This window comes from Helianthus annuus, chromosome 3, assembly GCF_002127325.2.
Source record: "Helianthus annuus cultivar XRQ/B chromosome 3, HanXRQr2.0-SUNRISE, whole genome shotgun sequence".
Lineage (NCBI taxonomy): Eukaryota > Viridiplantae > Streptophyta > Magnoliopsida > Asterales > Asteraceae > Helianthus > Helianthus annuus.
In genome coordinates, this window is record NC_035435.2 from 164,568,558 (window position 1) to 164,590,707 (window position 22,150).

General features: G+C 39.4%; 1 long non-coding RNA gene across 12 annotated transcripts; it reads left to right on the forward strand.

Moving 5' to 3' along the window:
• The first annotated feature begins 16,745 nt into the window (after positions 1-16,745).
• On the forward strand, positions 16,746-20,890 carry LOC118490246. 12 transcript variants are annotated; one of them, XR_004888805.1, is made up of 10 exons: positions 16,746-16,917; positions 17,510-17,628; positions 18,075-18,556; positions 18,669-18,789; positions 18,895-19,114; positions 19,320-19,440; positions 19,824-20,024; positions 20,259-20,315; positions 20,534-20,590; positions 20,678-20,890. It is a non-coding gene; the product is annotated as an uncharacterized LOC118490246 (long non-coding RNA). The 12 variants fall into 12 exon arrangements; XR_004888804.1 differs by having other exon boundaries at positions 16,746-16,913; XR_004888812.1 differs by lacking the exon at positions 16,746-16,917 and having other exon boundaries at positions 17,386-17,628; positions 18,075-18,284; positions 18,375-18,556.
• The last annotated feature ends 1,260 nt before the right edge of the window (positions 20,891-22,150 follow it).

Sequence of the window (22,150 nt, forward strand, 5' to 3'; positions counted from 1 at the left end):
AGTGTGATGACCACTCATTTGAAGATTGGATCGGCCGCAGGGCTGATCTAACGTTTTTGGAGGTTTTAAGCAAACTACGAAGGCGGGGCCCCTTTGAATTGGTAATTTGGTATAAAGAAAACCTCAATTTTGTTTCGAAATATAAACTAGGGATATAGGGCAAACAATGATTGAGCGAATCAGAATATATAGAGATTACTATAAAAAAAATAGTCGTTAACCAACCTGCGTTATCCTTGCCGCACCATTAATTTCGCCTCTAATTTCTCCCCAATCTGTGACTTTATTGAGCGGGATGAGCATGTGTGACGTTAAGTTAGCGAGAATAACGATGTCAGCCTAAATTAAATATGAATTAATTAAATATAAATTGGGTATTGCTTGGAGTTAGAATTGGGACTCTCTCGTTTTTTAAATCAGTTCTTCAATTGGGCCTTTCAATAAATATTGTTTTTGTTTCGTTCATTTGGGCCTAATACAATATGCTATATAAGATTTTTAAGAGGATTGAGACCCTATTTTTTGATCCCTTTGGTCATTGCCTAGATTTGAAAGTCTCTAGGTCCGGCCCTGATCGGCCGGTTAGACCAAGAATCGGACCCTCCACAGGTTTGGTGGGTTGAACCGGTTTTAACTAATTTTTATTTTTTTACAAAGGGTTCGAACCCAAGACATGAGTTTCCAACTCTACTAGAGATATTGAAGTTGTAATCTCTTCCTTTATTTTTCTTTTTAGAAAAGTATACTAGGTTAGAACCCCGTGTAATACACGGGTTGAATAAATGTAACTTTATGTATCAAATAATAAAAAAATATATATTTTTGAAACCTCGTTTATTACACAGGTTGAATAAATGTAATTTTACATACCAAATAAAAAAAATGGGTTATTCGATTTTAATAATCCTAAGTTTCACATGTTAGCCGATAATAATCTCAACTTTAAAAATTCTCTCCAATAATCCCAACTTGTAAAAGTTTGGCCGCTATTGATTCTTTTGAACCATATAAGAATTTGGTATCCTCAATAGATTCAATTACACCTAGAGATTCCTTAATTGATTTAAGTGCACCTATGTTAGAAAAGGATCAATGGCGGCCAAACTTTTACAAGTTGAGATTATTAGAGGGAATTTTTAAAATTGGGATTATTATCGGCCAACAGGTGAAACTTAGAATTATTAAAATCCAATATCCCTAAAAAAATATATCTTTAAAAATCTCATTTATTACATGGGTTGAATAAATGTAATTTTATATATTAAATAACAAAAAGTTATATCTTTAAGAACTCTGTGTATTGTACGGGTTGAGTAAATTTTATTTTATATATTAATAATGAAAAAGTTACATTTTTAAGAACCTCATGTATTATATGGGTTGATGTCACACCCCAACCGATGGCGGAATCATCGGGGCGCGGCACTGAGCGAAACAGATTGTTCAGAAGTCTCCACAACAACTATCATACAATTCAGTTATATAACACGTCCCATACCGTGTCCCAAATAATAACAAGTTATCATAGAAATCAACTAAACAATATGGGAACTGTTCCGACAACTCAAATCTTAATTATTACAGACCAAAAGTAAATATTGTTTTAAGACTCCTAGACGGCTATTCGTAAATCTTACTGACTACAAGTGCCAGTGCAAGATCTACAGATAATTATGGCCCTGGAGCAGGTACGTGGACACTGTCCTAAGGTCACAGGCTCCTAGAAGCTTATTATTGCCTCGCTTCCCTAGCACGCTAGTAGCTTAAACACCTGTCACATACGTTAAAATAAAAGTCAATACATATAATGTAAAGGTGAGTACACAAGTTTGATATAGCATATAGAGTTCGAATAGTTTACGCATAACCAAGCACGTACACAAGGGCAAACGATGCATGTAAATTATCAACATGGGACCATCGATACCAATGACTTCGGGTTGACTGTCCGAGACAGTTCGCGATACATGATTACCACCGTAATCCATGCAAGTAATTGTCCTTAGCAACCCCCGTGTGAACGGGTGCTGAGTCCAAACTATAGTACTATGTTGCTAAAGCAGGTAGATAGCACTCCACGTGTAAACATAATAAACAGCAATCATTTAGACAAGTAATACATGCAAGTAGGTTAGCGTTCAAATAGTTTGTGTTGTTTGTGAATTTGATAGATTACGTATGTAACACCCAAAAGTGCTGAAAACAAAAAGGGATCGAGTATACTCACAGTGGTTGATCGTGGATTGAAGGGAGCACTGAGAATAGGTTAGCCTGAATAGTTCGATAACACAACGATGAGTAACGCGGAAAAGTAAACAATGTACTTGGATCGAGTAGGCCATTCGATCGGACAGCAGTTCGATCGAGTGGGCTGTTCGATTGGTTTGAAAGTTCGTTCGAACATCCATTCGATCGGCTGGCTGGCTCGATCGGCTGGTTCCTTCAAGTGGATTGTTTCTTCCTTTGATGTGAAGGATGTGTTTGTGTATGATGGATTGTACTACCTTTCAAGTTGGCCGATCGAACAGCTGTTCGATCGGTTAGCCCAACCGATCGGCTAGCACTTCGTTGTTTTCAAATATGTCACTCGATCGGCTGGCATGCTCGATCGGGTGACATTCCAATGTTTCAAAAAGTCTAAGTGTTTTGAAGTATAGTATTTCATGATCCGAGCAGTAATGATTACAATCGAGTGGCTTGATCGATCGAACAGTATCTCGTCAATACTACACTTTGTGAGTTGGTGGGTCTAAGTGCTAGTCGATCGGTTAGCCTAGTCGATCGGCTGGCATAGTCGTTCGGTTGGGCTGTTCGATCGAACAGCCTAGCCGTTCGGCTAGCTTCTCGATTCGGTTAACCTATCACTTAACACTTGGTTATTCCCGTTAATTGTTGATGTTTTAGAGATATTTTGACTACGAGTTGAACCACAAAGCTGAAGTCCCTACTTAGTCTACTGACTCGAGCAGGAATCACCCAAACTCGGTCAGAGACGGTTTGGAACCCAAGTTTAACGTTTAACCCGGAATCGGTATATCTCTCGGTTGAACCCGAATCTTGAACCATGTGTTTGTTTAGATTGATTTGTAAATCGGTTCAAGTCTCGTTTTCACCTTTTTGAGTGTAAAAGAGTTGAAAGATAGATGAAAACCCATCTTCCAATCCTTTTCCACCGTGAAATGTTAAGATCTTTGGAAGATTTTAGGTTATTTATGTGGAAATCGGTTAGATCTAGCTTATTCATGGTTGAATGAAGTCAAGAACATGAAGTTCTTGATGAACACCAAGAACACCATGATGACATCACTCAAGAACACCTAGATCTTGGTGATTTCACGGATGAAATTCAGATTTTGAAAGATAGAAAGATGGAGAATCGATTAATGAACAAAAACGTACAAGGATTAGAGTGAAATACTTACCGGTTTGAGAGAAATCTGAGATTTAGTGAGGAGAAGAGGCTGGTCGGTCAGAGCTTTTCCAAAAGTGGAAAGGTTGACAAAGACAGCCCTATTTATAGGCTTCCAAAAGAGGAAAGGGTCAGCTGATCGAACAGCATCCCTGATCGAGCAGCTGTCCGATCGAACTGCCTGTTCGATCGGCTAGCCTGTTCGATCAGGTTGCCCTGTTCGATCGGCTAGCCTGTTCGATCAGGTTGCCCTGTTCGAACGGCTTGCCTAGCTTTGAGTGTTTCGCGACGATTTTTGATATTTCGAGTTCGATGAACGATGATTTGAGAATGATAGAATTCCTAATCAAATTACTTTTAGTCCTAACTACTATATCTAACATACAAGCATCCTTACACCACGATTTGGGTTCGATTTCGATTGAGTTTGATTCACCTTTGAGTCTTGATTGATTTGATTGATTCACCACACACTTTAACATAAAAGTAAACATGCACAAGTAACACATAAGGCACACACACGTATAAAAGCATTAAAATTATCCACACTTGAGTTCGATGATTGATTTGATTAGCTTGATTATTGATTGACTAGCTTTATTGCATTGTTACTTCCTATCATTCACAGTCGATCGTTGATTCACAGTTCGATTATCGGTCGATTAGTTTGATTATACAACACTTACTCCAAATAATATGAAAAATCAAAATGAAACTAAAATGAAATTAATCTTTATTAATCTTTAATTCCAATAACAGTCAACACTTGACTTTGACTTTGACTTTTGGAAAACACGGGGTGTTACAGTCTCCCCTCCTTTAGGGAATTTCGTCCCGCAATTAGGCCGAGAACCGTACATCGCCGTGTGATTTTACCAATTTGATGCTTCAGATCTATCTGAACAACTGCGGGTACTTGGCCTTCATGTCACTTTCGAGTTCCCAAGTGAACTCCGCGCCTCTTTTGCCTTCCCATCGTACTTTTACAATAGGAATGCGAGAGCGTCTGAGTTGCTTGGTCTGTCGGTCCATGATTTCGACAGGCTTTTCCACGAAGTGTAGCGTCTCGTTGACCTGAAGATCGTCGAGTGGTATTATTGCGTCGTGGTCGGCTACGCATTTTCGAAGGTTTGAAATATGGAAAGTCGGGTGGACATTGCTGAGTTCCTCCGGTAATTCGAGTTTGTAGGCAACCTTACCGATCCTTTCCAGAATCTTAAAAGGTCCAACAAATCGAGGCGCAAGTTTCCCTCTTTTGCCGAATCGGACTACTCCCTTCCAAGGCGATACCTTTAGGAGCACGTAGTCGCCAACTGCAAATTCGCGGGGCCTGCGTCGTTTATCGGCGTACATCTTTTGTCTGTCCCGGGCTTTTACCAAATTTTCCCTTATCTGGTGGATCTTGTCAGTCGTTTCTTGCAGAATCTCGGGCCCAGTCAATTGTGAATGACCGACCTCGTGCCATACAATAGGCGAGCGACATCTCCTACCATACAAGGCTTCGAAAGGTGCCATTTCGATGCTGGAGTGATAGCTGTTATTGTACGAAAATTCGACTAACGGTAGGTGTTTGCTCCAGCTACCACCAAAATCGATAACACACGCACGGAGCATGTCTTCAATAGTACGAATCGTTCTTTCAGTCTGCCCGTCGGTTTGCGGGTGGAATGCGGTACTCAAATTCAGCGTCGTACCAAGAGCTGCTTGAAAAGTTTCCCACAATCTCGATGTAAACCGAGCATCGCGATCAGAAATGATGTCTCGAGGCGTACCATGATTCTTAATGATCTCGTCGGTGTAGATTTGGGCTAGTTTGGCCACCTTATAGTCTTCTCGTATTGGCAAAAAGTGGGCTGATTTGGTTAGACGGTCGACTATAACCCAAATACTGTCGTGACCTGATGGCGTGGTCGGAAGCTTAGTTATGAAATCCATAGCTATGCTTTCCCACTTCCATACGGGTATCGGCGGTTGTTCGAGTAAGCCTGAAGGTCTTTGGTGTTCAGCCTTGACTCTTGCACAAGTTAAACAGCTACCAACATATAGAGCAATATCCCTTTTCATCCCAGGCCACCAGTACTTGTAGCGAAGGTCCTGGTACATTTTGTCCGCACCGGGATGAATGGAATATCGGGATTTGTGGGCTTCGTTCATGATGATCTTTCGCAAATCTGTCCTCCTCGGAACCCAGATTCGGTCCAGATAGTAGAATATCCCGTTGGCTTTGCTCACGAGCTGAGTTCCATCGTGATAGATTCGTTCTTTCTTCAACGTACGCTCGTTAAAGCAAGCGTGTTGTGCTTCACGGATGAGAGCTTCGAGGTTATACTGAGCCTGGATGTTTCGAACACCTATCACGTAATTCTTTCTGCTGAGGGCGTCTGCAACTACGTTCGCCTTGCCTGGGTGATAACGGATCTCACAGTCGTAATCGTTGAGAAGTTCTACCCATCGGCGTTGACGCATATTGAGTTCTCTCTGGTTAAAGATATGTTGTAGGCTCTTGTGATCAGTGAAGATCGTACACTTTGTACCATACAGGTAGTGTCGCCAAATCTTTAAGGCAAAGACAACTGCGCCTAGCTCGAGATCATGGGTTGTATAGTTCTTCTCGTGAATTTTGAGCTGTCGAGATGCGTAAGCTATAACCTTGTCTCGTTGCATGAGAACACAGCCAAGTCCAAGGTTTGAAGCATCACAATAGACAACGAAGTCATCGCTTCCGTCCGGCAGTGTAAGAACTGGTGCATGGCACAGCATGTGTTTGAGGGTTTGGAAAGCAGTCTCCTGCGCGGTTCCCCACACAAAAGGCTTGTCTTTATGAGTAAGGGAGGTAAGCGGTACAGCAATCTTTGAGAATCCTTCGATGAATCGCCGGTAGTAACCAGCTAATCCGAGAAAAGAGCGAACTTCTGACGGATTCTTTGGCGTAACCCATCCCTTGACTGCCTCAATCTTTGCAGGATCAACGTGTATACCCCGACTATTCACAATGTGACCCAGAAATTGAACCTCCTCCAACCAGAACTCACATTTGGAGAATTTGGCGTAGAGTTGGTTTCCCTGAAGCAACTCGAGAACCAATCGCAAATGCTGCGCATGTTCGGCCCTCGATCTGGAATAGATCAGGACATCGTCGATAAATACAATGACAAAACGGTCTAAGAACGGTTTACACACGCGATTCATCAGATCCATAAAGACCGCGGGTGCGTTGGTCAACCCAAAAGGCATGACAACAAACTCGTAGTGGCCGTATCGGGTTCGAAAAGCGGTTTTGGGTATGTCTTCCTCTTGAATCCGCAACTGATGGTAGCCTGAACGTAGATCAATCTTGGAGAAACACTGAGCACCTTGTAGTTGGTCAAACAGATCATCGATTCTTGGTAAAGGGTATCGGTTCTTGATGGTCAGCTTGTTCAATTCCCGGTAATCGATGCACATTCGGAACGACCCGTCCTTCTTTTTGACGAAAAGGACTGGTGCGCCCCATGGAGAAGTGCTCGGGCGAATGAAGCCTTTTTCAAGTAACTCTTGGAGTTGGTTTGAGAGTTCTCGCATCTCAGATGGAGCGAGTCGATACGGAGCTTTGGCCACTGGGTTGGCTCCTGGAATAAGGTCGATTCGAAAGTCGATATCACGACTAGGAGGTAATCCAGGAAGATCATCAGGGAACACCTGAGGAAATTCTCGGACAACAGGAACATCCTTGACTTCAACTTTCTTTTTCTTGTCCGTCTCAGCTACAACAATGTTGGCCAAGAAGGCTCGATACTCCTTGCGGAGATATTTGCGAGCTTGGAGACAGGACATGAGCTTGAGATCTTTTGCAGTAGTTTCACCATAAACGCATAGAATATCACCACTAGCTAGCACAAAACGAATCATCTTATCGGCACACACAACTTCAGCATGGTTTTCACGAAGAAAGTCCATGCCTACTATGACATCGAAACTTCCGAGCTGCATTGGAATGAGATTAATCGGAAATATATGATTGTTGAGCTCGAGAGTACAATCACGGAGCACAGAATTGACAGCAATGGTTCTTCCGGTAGCGACTTCTACTTCGAAGGGTGTCGAAAGATAAGAGCGCTTACGTCTAAGAAGCTTCTCAAATTCAAATGACACAAAGCAGTTATCGGCTCCAGTATCAAACAAACATGATGCATATATACCATTCACAAGGAACGTACCATTGACCACGTTGTTATCAGCTTGAGCCTGGCGTGCATTGATGTTGAAAGTTCTGGCGTGAGCGGCTTGTTGTTGAGGCTGTTGTTGTTGTTGCTGGGGTTGTTGCGCTTCTTGTTTCACCACCCTGTTCGGGCACCGGTTTGCGAAGTGGTTAGGGTCACCACATGCAAAGCAGGTCCGAACATTGTTTGCCGGGGCCTGTGCAGCTTGAGGAGCTTGAGGAGCAGGTAGCAGGGCTTGGTTAACAGCGGCTTGAGCTTGCGTTTGACGGGGACCATAGCGGCAACTCGCAGTGAAATGCCCGTAAACATTGCAGTGGGCACAGAAACGGCAGGCCACACCCACCGGGTGATGATAAGAACATGTAGCACAGAGTGGGTGGGGGCCGGTGTACGCACGCTTCGCCGGCGGCGCATTGATCACTGGCGCAGTGCGCTGTGGTTGTTGCTGTTGTGGCGGTACTGACTGAAGAGGAGCAGCATTGGTTGCGGCGGCACAACCCTTGTTCTTCTTTCTTCTTCTCGAGGACTTGGAGGCTTGAGCAATAGGGTTGTCGGTTGATGCGGTAGTAACTTGATGCAACGACTTGGATGGCTTATCCCAGACACCAGCCTTAACTCGCTTGTCGTTAATCTCAGCAGCGAGTAGGTAGGTTTCCTCGATTGATGCAGGTTTGGCGGCGAACACATAATCTGCAATACAATCCGGAAGAGCACGGATGTATTTCTTGATGGTCATTTCGGGAGTCTTGACCTGGTCTGGACAGATAATGCTTAGTTGTTTGAAACGGGCGGTGAGACCAGCATTGTCTCCCTCCTTTTGCTTGATACTCCAGAACTCATCCTCCAACTTTTGGCGTTCGTGGGGAGGACAGAACTCGTCCAGCATGATTGCTTTCAATTCTTTCCACGTCAGCTCGTATGCAGCGTCGTTCCCGCGCTTGTTTCTTTCTGCGGTCCACCAGTCCAAAGCTCGCGACTGGAAGACACCGGTAGCATTGAGAGTACGGAGGTGATCTGGGCATCCGCTTTGACGAAGGGTGACTTCTACCGAGTCAAACCAATGAAACAGAGCCGTAGGGCCATCTTCACCGGTAAACTCTTTTGGCCCACATGCCTTGAATTGTTTGAAGCTAAAAGTAGCTTTGTTGGAGTCTTTGGGCGTGAGGGTTCGGGATTCCTCAGATGATTTGCTTGCGTTCTCGAACACATCACTGACGGCTTTTGCCACGGTCTTAGAGATGATAGCAGCCAGACGTCGATCTCTTTTCTCCTGGCGGGTAAGACGCGAGTGTGATCTAGGTTGTCCAGATGACGACATGGTCTGCAATAGACATCGTCACAGGCTCAACACAACGAATTCGAGTCTCACACGTTCTTAGATCTCTAAAGCTTAGAATCACGTCGCATCTCTCGTCACGTAACACATATAATCACATAAGCACGTAATCATAGAGGCACATAAGCACAGAAGCAATTAGGGCACATAAGCACAGAAGCAATTTGGGCACATAAGCAATTAAGCAAATAGAGCACTTAATTTCCTAAACACGTACGAAATTTTATCACAGAGGTAATTCATGTCACGTAATTCCTCCTAACAGTACGCAGTAGCACACTTAGTTTCCTAGCCGCCTCTAAGTTTTGAATATAGCGGTCACATACAACACATCGAGTAGCATAGTATGGCGTAGCGTAGCATAGCATATTGGTTTCGTTTAGATCACATCAACAGGGATTCGAATCGAGATAGGATAGCAACAAAGGTCACGCAGATTGATAACAAATGGAGTAACCAACAAATCTTAAAACACGTAAACAGGTAATTCATATAAAATCAACAAAACAACACTCAAAATCGGAAAATGGATTGTCTGCGGCTACTAGACTTTGACTAACCATGGCAATTTAACTATTCACAGTTGACTTGTCGTCACTTTCGACTCTAGGGGACATGTTTCTGCCTCGATTCTTGGGCATTATGCATGCGCATTCTAGGCCATACTCGTGAGTTCAGGTCGTGGGAGTCCGTCAATTGCCTTGGCGAGATGAAATAAAATCGGAATAACTGCCAAGGTTAGGGTTTCACCCCTAGCTTAGCAATCTCTTCCTTGTTTTAAGAAAATTTAGAGGAAGTTTTCATCAATTTATGGGTTTCAGCCCCGAATTTGGTATAACTTTCCCCCGTTTTGTTGATAGAAATTAGCACAAAGTAATTGGCAAAAATTTGTAATTTAGGCAGGAGTTTGCGGATTTCACTCCTAATCCCGTCCAAATTACGAAATTTGGCTCGGAGTTCGGATGTAATGATAGAATAGAAGGAAACAACATAAAATAAGCACATAAACTTGGTCTCTTGGTTCCTAACTATAGTCTAGGTCTCTAAGACAGCGATCCGGACTAGATCGTGTCTAACCTAATTCCCTATAGTTATGGCTCTGATACCAATCTGTCACACCCCAACCGATGGCGGAATCATCGGGGCGCGGCACTGAGCGAAACAGATTGTTCAGAAGTCTCCACAACAACTATCATACAATTCAGTTATATAACACGTCCCATACCGTGTCCCAAATAATAACAAGTTATCATAGAAATCAACTAAACAATATGGGAACTGTTCCGACAACTCAAATCTTAATTATTACAGACCAAAAGTAAATATTGTTTTAAGACTCCTAGACGGCTATCCGTAAATCTTACTGACTACAAGTGCCAGTGCAAGATCTACAGATAATTATGGCCCTGGAGCAGGTACGTGGACACTGTCCTAAGGTCACAGGCTCCTAGAAGCTTATTATTGCCTCGCTTCCCTAGCACGCTAGTAGCTTAAACACCTGTCACATACGTTAAAATAAAAGTCAATACATATAATGTAAAGGTGAGTACACAAGTTTGATATAGCATATAGAGTTCGAATAGTTTACGCATAACCAAGCACGTACACAAGGGCAAACGATGCATGTAAATTATCAACATGGGACCATCGATACCAATGACTTCGGGTTGACTGTCCGAGACAGTTCGCGATACATGATTACCACCGTAATCCATGCAAGTAATTGTCCTTAGCAACCCCCGTGTGAACGGGTGCTGAGTCCAAACTATAGTACTATGTTGCTAAAGCAGGTAGATAGCACTCCACGTGTAAACATAATAAACAGCAATCATTTAGACAAGTAATACATGCAAGTAGGTTAGCGTTCAAATAGTTTGTGTTGTTTGTGAATTTGATAGATTACGTATGTAACACCCAAAAGTGCTGAAAACAAAAAGGGATCGAGTATACTCACAGTGGTTGATCGTGGATTGAAGGGAGCACTGAGAATAGGTTAGCCTGAATAGTTCGATAACACAACGATGAGTAACGCGGAAAAGTAAACAATGTACTTGGATCGAGTAGGCCATTCGATCGGACAGCAGTTCGATCGAGTGGGCTGTTCGATTGGTTTGAAAGTTCGTTCGAACATCCATTCGATCGGCTGGCTGGCTCGATCGGCTGGTTCCTTCAAGTGGATTGTTTCTTCCTTTGATGTGAAGGATGTGTTTGTGTATGATGGATTGTACTACCTTTCAAGTTGGCCGATCGAACAGCTGTTCGATCGGTTAGCCCAACCGATCGGCTAGCACTTCGTTGTTTTCAAATATGTCACTCGATCGGCTGGCATGCTCGATCGGGTGACATTCCAATGTTTCAAAAAGTCTAAGTGTTTTGAAGTATAGTATTTCATGATCCGAGCAGTAATGATTACAATCGAGTGGCTTGATCGATCGAACAGTATCTCGTCAATACTACACTTTGTGAGTTGGTGGGTCTAAGTGCTAGTCGATCGGTTAGCCTAGTCGATCGGCTGGCATAGTCGTTCGGTTGGGCTGTTCGATCGAACAGCCTAGCCGTTCGGCTAGCTTCTCGATTCGGTTAACCTATCACTTAACACTTGGTTATTCCCGTTAATTGTTGATGTTTTAGAGATATTTTGACTACGAGTTGAACCACAAAGCTGAAGTCCCTACTTAGTCTACTGACTCGAGCAGGAATCACCCAAACTCGGTCAGAGACGGTTTGGAACCCAAGTTTAACGTTTAACCCGGAATCGGTATATCTCTCGGTTGAACCCGAATCTTGAACCATGTGTTTGTTTAGATTGATTTGTAAATCGGTTCAAGTCTCGTTTTCACCTTTTTGAGTGTAAAAGAGTTGAAAGATAGATGAAAACCCATCTTCCAATCCTTTTCCACCGTGAAATGTTAAGATCTTTGGAAGATTTTAGGTTATTTATGTGGAAATCGGTTAGATCTAGCTTATTCATGGTTGAATGAAGTCAAGAACATGAAGTTCTTGATGAACACCAAGAACACCATGATGACATCACTCAAGAACACCTAGATCTTGGTGATTTCACGGATGAAATTCAGATTTTGAAAGATAGAAAGATGGAGAATCGATTAATGAACAAAAACGTACAAGGATTAGAGTGAAATACTTACCGGTTTGAGAGAAATCTGAGATTTAGTGAGGAGAAGAGGCTGGTCGGTCAGAGCTTTTCCAAAAGTGGAAAGGTTGACAAAGACAGCCCTATTTATAGGCTTCCAAAAGAGGAAAGGGTCAGCTGATCGAACAGCATCCCTGATCGAGCAGCTGTCCGATCGAACTGCCTGTTCGATCGGCTAGCCTGTTCGATCAGGTTGCCCTGTTCGATCGGCTAGCCTGTTCGATCAGGTTGCCCTGTTCGAACGGCTTGCCTAGCTTTGAGTGTTTCGCGACGATTTTTGATATTTCGAGTTCGATGAACGATGATTTGAGAATGATAGAATTCCTAATCAAATTACTTTTAGTCCTAACTACTATATCTAACATACAAGCATCCTTACACCACGATTTGGGTTCGATTTCGATTGAGTTTGATTCACCTTTGAGTCTTGATTGATTTGATTGATTCACCACACACTTTAACATAAAAGTAAACATGCACAAGTAACACATAAGGCACACACACACGTATAAAAGCATTAAAATTATCCACACTTGAGTTCGATGATTGATTTGATTAGCTTGATTATTGATTGACTAGCTTTATTGCATTGTTACTTCCTATCATTCACAGTCGATCGTTGATTCACAGTTCGATTATCGGTCGATTAGTTTGATTATACAACACTTACTCCAAATAATATGAAAAATCAAAATGAAACTAAAATGAAATTAATCTTTATTAATCTTTAATTCCAATAACAGTCAACACTTGACTTTGACTTTGACTTTTGGAAAACACGGGGTGTTACAGTCTCCCCTCCTTTAGGGAATTTCGTCCCGCAATTAGGCCGAGAACCGTACATCGCCGTGTGATTTTACCAATTTGATGCTTCAGATCTATCTGAACAACTGCGGGTACTTGGCCTTCATGTCACTTTCGAGTTCCCAAGTGAACTCCGCGCCTCTTTTGCCTTCCCATCGTACTTTTACAATAGGAATGCGAGAGCGTCTGAGTTGCTTGGTCTGTCGGTCCATGATTTCGACAGGCTTTTCCACGAAGTGTAGCGTCTCGTTGACCTGAAGATCGTCGAGTGGTATTATTGCGTCGTGGTCGGCTACGCATTTTCGAAGGTTTGAAATATGGAAAGTCGGGTGGACATTGCTGAGTTCCTCCGGTAATTCGAGTTTGTAGGCAACCTTACCGATCCTTTCCAGAATCTTAAAAGGTCCAACAAATCGAGGCGCAAGTTTCCCTCTTTTGCCGAATCGGACTACTCCCTTCCAAGGCGATACCTTTAGGAGCACGTAGTCGCCAACTGCAAATTCGCGGGGCCTGCGTCGTTTATCGGCGTACATCTTTTGTCTGTCCCGGGCTTTTACCAAATTTTCCCTTATCTGGTGGATCTTGTCAGTCGTTTCTTGCAGAATCTCGGGCCCAGTCAATTGTGAATGACCGACCTCGTGCCATACAATAGGCGAGCGACATCTCCTACCATACAAGGCTTCGAAAGGTGCCATTTCGATGCTGGAGTGATAGCTGTTATTGTACGAAAATTCGACTAACGGTAGGTGTTTGCTCCAGCTACCACCAAAATCGATAACACACGCACGGAGCATGTCTTCAATAGTACGAATCGTTCTTTCAGTCTGCCCGTCGGTTTGCGGGTGGAATGCGGTACTCAAATTCAGCGTCGTACCAAGAGCTGCTTGAAAAGTTTCCCACAATCTCGATGTAAACCGAGCATCGCGATCAGAAATGATGTCTCGAGGCGTACCATGATTCTTAATGATCTCGTCGGTGTAGATTTGGGCTAGTTTGGCCACCTTATAGTCTTCTCGTATTGGCAAAAAGTGGGCTGATTTGGTTAGACGGTCGACTATAACCCAAATACTGTTGTGACCTGATGGCGTGGTCGGAAGCTTAGTTATGAAATCCATAGCTATGCTTTCCCACTTCCATACGGGTATCGGCGGTTGTTCGAGTAAGCCTGAAGGTCTTTGGTGTTCAGCCTTGACTCTTGCACAAGTTAAACAGCTACCAACATATAGAGCAATATCCCTTTTCATCCCAGGCCACCAGTACTTGTAGCGAAGGTCCTGGTACATTTTGTCCGCACCGGGATGAATGGAATATCGGGATTTGTGGGCTTCGTTCATGATGATCTTTCGCAAATCTGTCCTCCTCGGAACCCAGATTCGGTCCAGATAGTAGAATATCCCGTTGGCTTTGCTCACGAGCTGAGTTCCATCGTGATAGATTCGTTCTTTCTTCAACGTACGCTCGTTAAAGCAAGCGTGTTGTGCTTCACGGATGAGAGCTTCGAGGTTATACTGAGCCTGGATGTTTCAAAAGATTATATTATCTCCTATACGAATTGTTTAAATTTAATTTTATAATATCTTTTAATTAATATTATTTATCTATAATTAAGTAGAAGATAAAAATGAGAAAACTAAAAAATAGATGGCTCCAATGAATGACATGTTTCCCAAAATTGGTTTCTTTTATTATATAGTATAGATATACAAGTTGTTTAAAAATTATGTAATAAAATCAATATAATAATTTTTTTAATAATGAAAATAAAAATAAACAATATATTATCACAAAGTTTGGTTTTGATGATTAAAGTAAATAATATTTAGTAGGAGAGTTATCTATAATTAATTAGAATAGATTAAACTAAATAATGATTATCTATAAGAGATTAAACTAAATAATAATTATCTATAAGACATAGCCTAATATAATGACAAGAGAGTTATTTATAATTAATTAGAATAGATTAAACTAAATAATGATTATCTATAAGAGATTAAACTAAATAATAATTATCTATAAGACATAGCCTAATATAATGACAAGTGTCTAGAAAATGGTTTCTTTTATTATATGTATAGATTTTTAAATATAAGTACCGTAACAATACACTTATATTAAACTCACAATTTAATATTCTTCTTATATTTTATGTAATAGGTTAGAACCCCGTGTAATACACGGGTTGAATAAATGTAATTTCATATACTAATTTTTTTAAATAAACCAAATTATCAATCACGAAAACCAAACTTTATATTAATATATTATTTATTTTCTTTTCATTAATTAAAAAATATTATGTCGATTTTATTACTTAATTTATTAATCAAATTGTATATAACTTTCAATATTATCTGATATATAAAATTAATAAAAAATTAATTTCTAACATATGTTATATAATTTTAATTACTTATGTAAATTGAAATTGATACTTATCATAATTATTCGAATTTGAACAATTAAGTAGGGACAAATGAGAAAAATACATTTTAGACGGGAAATTCATAAAAAGTGTCATACGTCCACCATTTGATTTCTTTTATTATATGGTAGTATAGATATAGAATAATTTATAAGGTATAATTTCATTAGTGAATCATGATTGTGAGCATTGGTGAAGTATAGAAGGGGCGGGAGGGGCACCCGACCCCTCGAACTTTTTGCTTAGTAGTGTTATATATGTAGTTTTCGTATAGAAATTTTTGGGTATATACGTTTTCGACCCCCCGGTTCCATAGAATTTTTTTGGTATATACGTTTTTGACCCCCCGGTCATTTGGGTCAAGCTTCGCCACTGACTATGAGCGTTTGATATAATATTTACTTATCTTTTCTTTCACAAAATCAGGCACGAAATAAAATAGAGTCTGTAATAGAATATAATTTTTTTCATCAATTTGTGACCAACACTTAATTTTAATTTTAATGTATTATCTATATATAATCTAAAATTTAGTTACATGTTCTATTTTAAAATCAACATTTATGATGTTTTAAATGCAATACTTAAATTAATATTGATTAAAATAATATATTACAAAATCATAAGTCCGCCTCCATCCACCTTATTCCTTTTAATTAGGGTTCTCTCAACCTCTGAAGCTGTGGAATCGATCACACCATTTCAAGGAACTCCTTTGGGTGTTCAGCCTACGGTGAACGGTTGGTGTCGGCTGCCAGAGATGGAGACTTCGGTGGTGTGGTGCGCTCGGGACTCGGGAGGCCAGAAGAGGGTTTGAAACGTAGGTAATTCTGTTCTTGCCAATTATTAGTGTTTTGTGTGTATTGGTTGAATTTGTTTGTTGATTGGTGATTAGGGTATATTAGAAACAGATTTGTAAATTGGATTATTATTTGTTTGGAATCTGTACTATAAACTGATGATTTTAACTTGAAATAACAATAGTGGTAATTTTGAATTGGATCCTTGTGTTTTTAGTGAAGTGTATTGATTTGATTTTGGGATTCTTTTTGGTTTTATTTAGAAACAATTTTTGTTGCATAAAGACTTCACTTTTGTATGTGTTTATGTGTAATTGAATATGTATTTTGGTTGGTGATTAGGGTTTGTTAGAAACAGAGTTGTAAAGCGGATTATAATTTGTTTGAAATTGCAATAATTAGTTTAAATGCATGATGCATGCTCACATCCAAAACATCCCACAATGATGACATGATAATTTGGTTTGATACTGAATATCTATATATAATCTAAAATTTAGTTACATGTTCTATTTTAAAATCAACATTTATGATGTTTTAAATGCAATACTTAAATTAATATTGATTAAAATAATATATTACAAAATCATAAGTCCGCCTCCATCCACCTTATTCCTTTTAATTAGGGTTCTCTCAACCTCTGAAGCTGTGGAATCGATCACACCATTTCAAGGAACTCCTTTGGGTGTTCAGCCTACGGTGAACGGTTGGTGTCGGCTGCCAGAGATGGAGACTTCGGTGGTGTGGTGCGCTCGGGACTCGGGAGGCCAGAAGAGGGTTTGAAACGTAGGTAATTCTGTTCTTGCCAATTATTAGTGTTTTGTGTGTATTGGTTGAATTTGTTTGTTGATTGGTGATTAGGGTATATTAGAAACAGATTTGTAAATTGGATTATTATTTGTTTGGAATCTGTACTATAAACTGATGATTTTAACTTGAAATAACAATAGTGGTAATTTTGAATTGGATCCTTGTGTTTTTAGTGAAGTGTATTGATTTGATTTTGGGATTCTTTTTGGTTTTATTTAGAAACAATTTTTGTTGCATAAAGACTTCACTTTTGTATGTGTTTATGTGTAATTGAATATGTATTTTGGTTGGTGATTAGGGTTTGTTAGAAACAGAGTTGTAAAGCGGATTATAATTTGTTTGAAATTGCAATAATTAGTTTAAATGCATGATGCATGCTCACATCCAAAACATCCCACAATGATGACATGATAATTTGGTTTGATACTGAATTGAGTTAGGTAGTAATTTACTAAAGCAGATGGTGTGATCTTGATGTTTCTTGAAATGGGTTCTTTTGCTTTTTTTTTTTTAAATAAAGTTTATTGATATGATTTTGGTTTTTTTTTTTTTTGTTTTTTTGTTTTTTGCAGAAAGTTTGGTTGGATAAAGGCACAGGAAAAGCTTGTGTTTTGATATCTTCCAATGGATTAGCGATAACTGGGATTGACGATCGTAGATACTGGAGTTGGATTTCTACAGAGGAATCCAGGTGAAAGTCTACATCTTCACACATGTAAATTCACTATAATTCTCCGATCTGCACATGTGTACGAAGTTTGTTATGAGGAAGAGAGAGCAAAATAAAAGTAGAGAAATTAGTTAATTAGGTAAGGAAATCATTTAATCTTTTTATAAATATACCAACTTTTATTTCACTTTAAAAGAAATGAATGGTTTAGATTTGTTCTAGCAATTCTGCTTTCAACCCCGCCTTTTGGTTTAAAAAGTGTCGATCAGGGGCAAAAAGGCGTGCCCCTGTGTAGTTTTGGGTCAAAGTTTGGTCAAAGCTACGGTGCGTTGAAGGTTAATATGTAAAAGTTACTTAATCGATGAAGAAGTTATGAACTGTTTACTTGATAAATAGGTATATATATGTAAAATAGATGAGAGATATGCTACTAATATATAAGGCTTATTTGGTAGTTTTTTATGCAGATTCCGTTCAGTTGCTTATCTCTAACAAATTTGGTGGTTTGAAGTTGATGGTGAGGTCGAGTTTCCTTTTCCTTGTGGGACCTACACCCTCTACTTCCGCCTACAACTTGGGCGGTCAGGCAGGCGGTTTGGGCGGCGTGTCTGCAACTCCGACCATGTTCATGGTTGGGATATAAAACCTGTGAAATTTCAGCTTTCAACTTCAAATGGGTATGGCTCTAAACATTTTCTATGTAACGGACGCGATTGGAAACCCGGTATTACTTGGACATTATTGCTTGATAATGGAGCTGATGTTAGTTCAGAAGCCGAAAAGCAACGAGTGATCATGTGTTTAAAAGCCACGGTTGAAAGAAGGGCACCCGAGGGTGTGCGTCTCGAGCTATTCAAACCCGACAAACCCAGACTGTTGGCCCAAGTGACACGAACGTTTATAGAAAACGAGATGAACGTAGCACAGGCCGAGATATCTACAACAATGGGTATGGCTCTAAACATTTTCTATGTAACGGACGCGATTGGAAACCCGGTATTACTTGGACATTATTGCTTGATAATGGAGCTGATGTTAATTCTAGGAATTATTATGGTCAGGTAATCATTCTTCGGTTTCGAAATCGACATGGACATCCAATATTAGCTCCGAAGATATGCTGACCGAAGTTCTGTCGTATTTCACGCAACCATCAATACCGGAGAAGACGGAGCGTATCTGGTACTTATTCAGCCTTCATAGTTCATATTATCATACAATTTAAAAAAATTATGAAATGGTTTTTGTTTATTTTGCTAAAATTGTTTTTTTTTTTCATTTTTTCAGGAATTTTATATCAGACATATAGATGGAAGCCCGATTAGTTCAGAAGCCGAAAAGCAACGAGTGATCATGTGTTTAAAAGCCGCGGTTGAAAGAAGGGCACCCGAGGGTGTGCGTCTCGAGCTATTCAAACCCGACAAACCCGGGCTGTTGGCCCAAGTGACACGAACGTTTAGAGAAAACGCGATGAACGTAACACATGCCGAGATATCTACAACAATGGGTATGGCTCTAAACATTTTCTATGTAACAGACGCGATTGGAAACCCAGTATTACTTGGACATTATTGCTTGATAATGGAGCTGATGTTAATTCTAGGAATTATTGTGGTTATGCTGTTTTTTTTTTTGGTGTTTTGTGGTTTTAGATTGTTGCATTGCTGCTTGATAATGGAGCTGATGTTAATTCTAAGAATTATTGTGGTTAGGTAATCATTCTTCGGTTTCAAAATCGACATGGACATCTAATATTAGCTCCGAAGATATGCTGACCGAAGTTCTGTCGTATTTCACGCAACCATCAATACCGGAGAAGACGGAGCGTATGTGGTACTTATTCAGCCTTCATAGTTCATATTATCATACATTTTTTAAAAAAAAATATGAAATGGTTTTTGCTTATTTTGCTAAAATTGTTTTTTTTTTTTTCATTTTTTCAGGAATTACCAAACGATTTTCAAATAATATTTTAACCAATTAACTCATCCATTTTATTTAATAATATAGATTTATATATATATATATATATAGACTTCTCATATTCAGATTCCATAACATCAAAATATATGTTATCATCATTTATTATTATTATTATTATTTGTTATCATTGATGCAATTAGATGTGCGAGCAACTTTACACCTGATGACTTCTCATATTCAGATCCTATAACATTTTTGCATTTAAACTTTCATTAAAATGAAAACTGCCACAGGTCATCCCAAGAGCCTACTTATCGTGTCTCTATAAATACACAGCCACATTCAAGCATCCTCCCTTTCATTATGCAACCTGTGACTGAATATCGGAAGACACCTGCCAACATGAAGAAAACCACTGTTGTGCTAACTGTTCAGAAAGTTTGGTGACTCTTGAAGAAATATTACACCATGGTCGAGAAAATAAGAAACACGCGGTATTTAAGTTAAATCATTAGTTTATGTTTTTTTCCCCTATTTATACATGCCAAATAGCTAAATGGAATGAATTGAACTTCAACGAGCTTGAATTGCAGTTCATAAATGGGAATTTACTTGAACGGAGTTACATTCTATCAACTTTTTAGTACAAAATAATGGAATATGAACTACTAATATATACATCATCCAGGTTAAAGTTCTGCCTAACATTTCCTTTCTTATTTTCACAGCCCTACTTATGAAGGTTCTGATTCAGATGGTTCTGTGGGTAGCGCTCCAGGTGAAAGGTATGTATTTAGCCTATAAGCATATACGTTTTACACATCATATCCATTTGTGTTGTGTTTAAGTAAATGTTCAAAATTGAATATTTGTCGCTATTTCAATACTTGAACGAAGTTACATTCTATCAAATTTTTAGTACAAAATAATGGCATATGAGCTACTAATATATACATCATCCAAGTTAAAGTTCTGCCTAACATTTCCTTTTTTTATTTCCCAGCCCTACTTATGAAGGTGCTTATTCAGATGGTTCTGTGGGTAGCGCTCCAGGTGAAAGGTATATATTTTGCCTATAAGCATATAGATATTTGATTTGACTAACTCATACCCGTTGCTTATGTTTACTTCCTTAAACCTGTTGTAGACAAGAAACTACTAAGGGGAACGTCGACTACATGGCCATGCATTAGCGGCAGAAGATTTGGTGAATTATTGAATAAAACCGGAAGCTTTATGAACCCCTTTAAGTTTTTTTCCTGTAATGTATGTTTTTAGACTTGGCATACATGTTTGTTCTTAAACAGATTCCACAAACAAAGTTTCATGTGTTATGCACGCCTTAAATTTTGTGTGGCCGGCTTATGGTACAAGCTTTTATCACGTTTTGTATGACTTCTCTTACATTGTCTTTTGGCTAATTATCTTTTATCCATACATAAACATTTTCCCCAAACGCACAACAAAATGAAGGACACTAACTGTTGGTCATGTCGTGTATCGCACGGGCCTACCCTCTAGTTTATTTAATTCCTTAGGACTGGTTATAAATTGTACTAAACTTACATTCTTTATTCTTTCTTATCTTTTGTGACTAAAATAAAACAATCACAAAAACTTTAAATAGCTTTACGACCGGTATATTAATGAAAATAAATTTTAGTTTATCTATTAGCATGTGGTATATAATTTTAATTTTAGTTTATTATCAATAAGACATAGCCTAATATGATGACATGTGTCCCCTAAATGGTTTCTTTTATTATATAGTATAGATTATCTAAATATGTTTTTGATTAATTATGACGTAATTTGGTTCTCGAGTTTGGTTTGACCGGACCAACTAGTAAATCAAAAGGCAGTCTTTTTGATGATTGTCGGTTTATCATCATCATCATACTCAGTAAATCTCACCAATAGCAAAGCTAAGGTAGGATTTGAGGAGGGCATGATGTAGACAGTTTTACCTCTACCACGTAGGAATAGAGAGGCTGCTTCCAGTGAGACCCCTGGCTCGATGGTAGCTTTGTATCAAGCCTTGGACATAAGGCACAGAACACTCGACAATTAAGACAAAGGCCAATTATTGCTTGTATTCCCTTGTCTTTTGGCTATCAACGCCACCACATGATGCATGATTAACCATCCCCTTTTTTAAATTTATTTTCATGAAATTAGTAAAATAACGTTAAAATTAGTGCACTTTCACTTTTGCCCTCCGAGCGCCCACACATATATACATTATATGCGAATACCGCAAGCGGGGTGTATTGTAAGGTTTATGAGAAAACTATATAAGACAGTTATGTAACAAGACAAACCAATCTCTCTCCCGACAACAAGTAATTATGCGGATCTTACGGTCTATTATTAAAAATTAGTTTGCTATTGAACAACCCTCATATATGATAAACTCAGATGGTTTTATCTTCCCGTATAGTATAATCAGATATTTTCTCCATTAAACCTAGTTTAGACATGATTTGAACATTGTAGGGCCTAATGTATCTACACAATCAATGTCACATCCATGTACCAAACCTATTTCAAGAAAAAATGGTTTAATTTTGCTTGAAATTCAAGGAAAGACGTCTTTCTTTCAACAAGATGACAACAAACT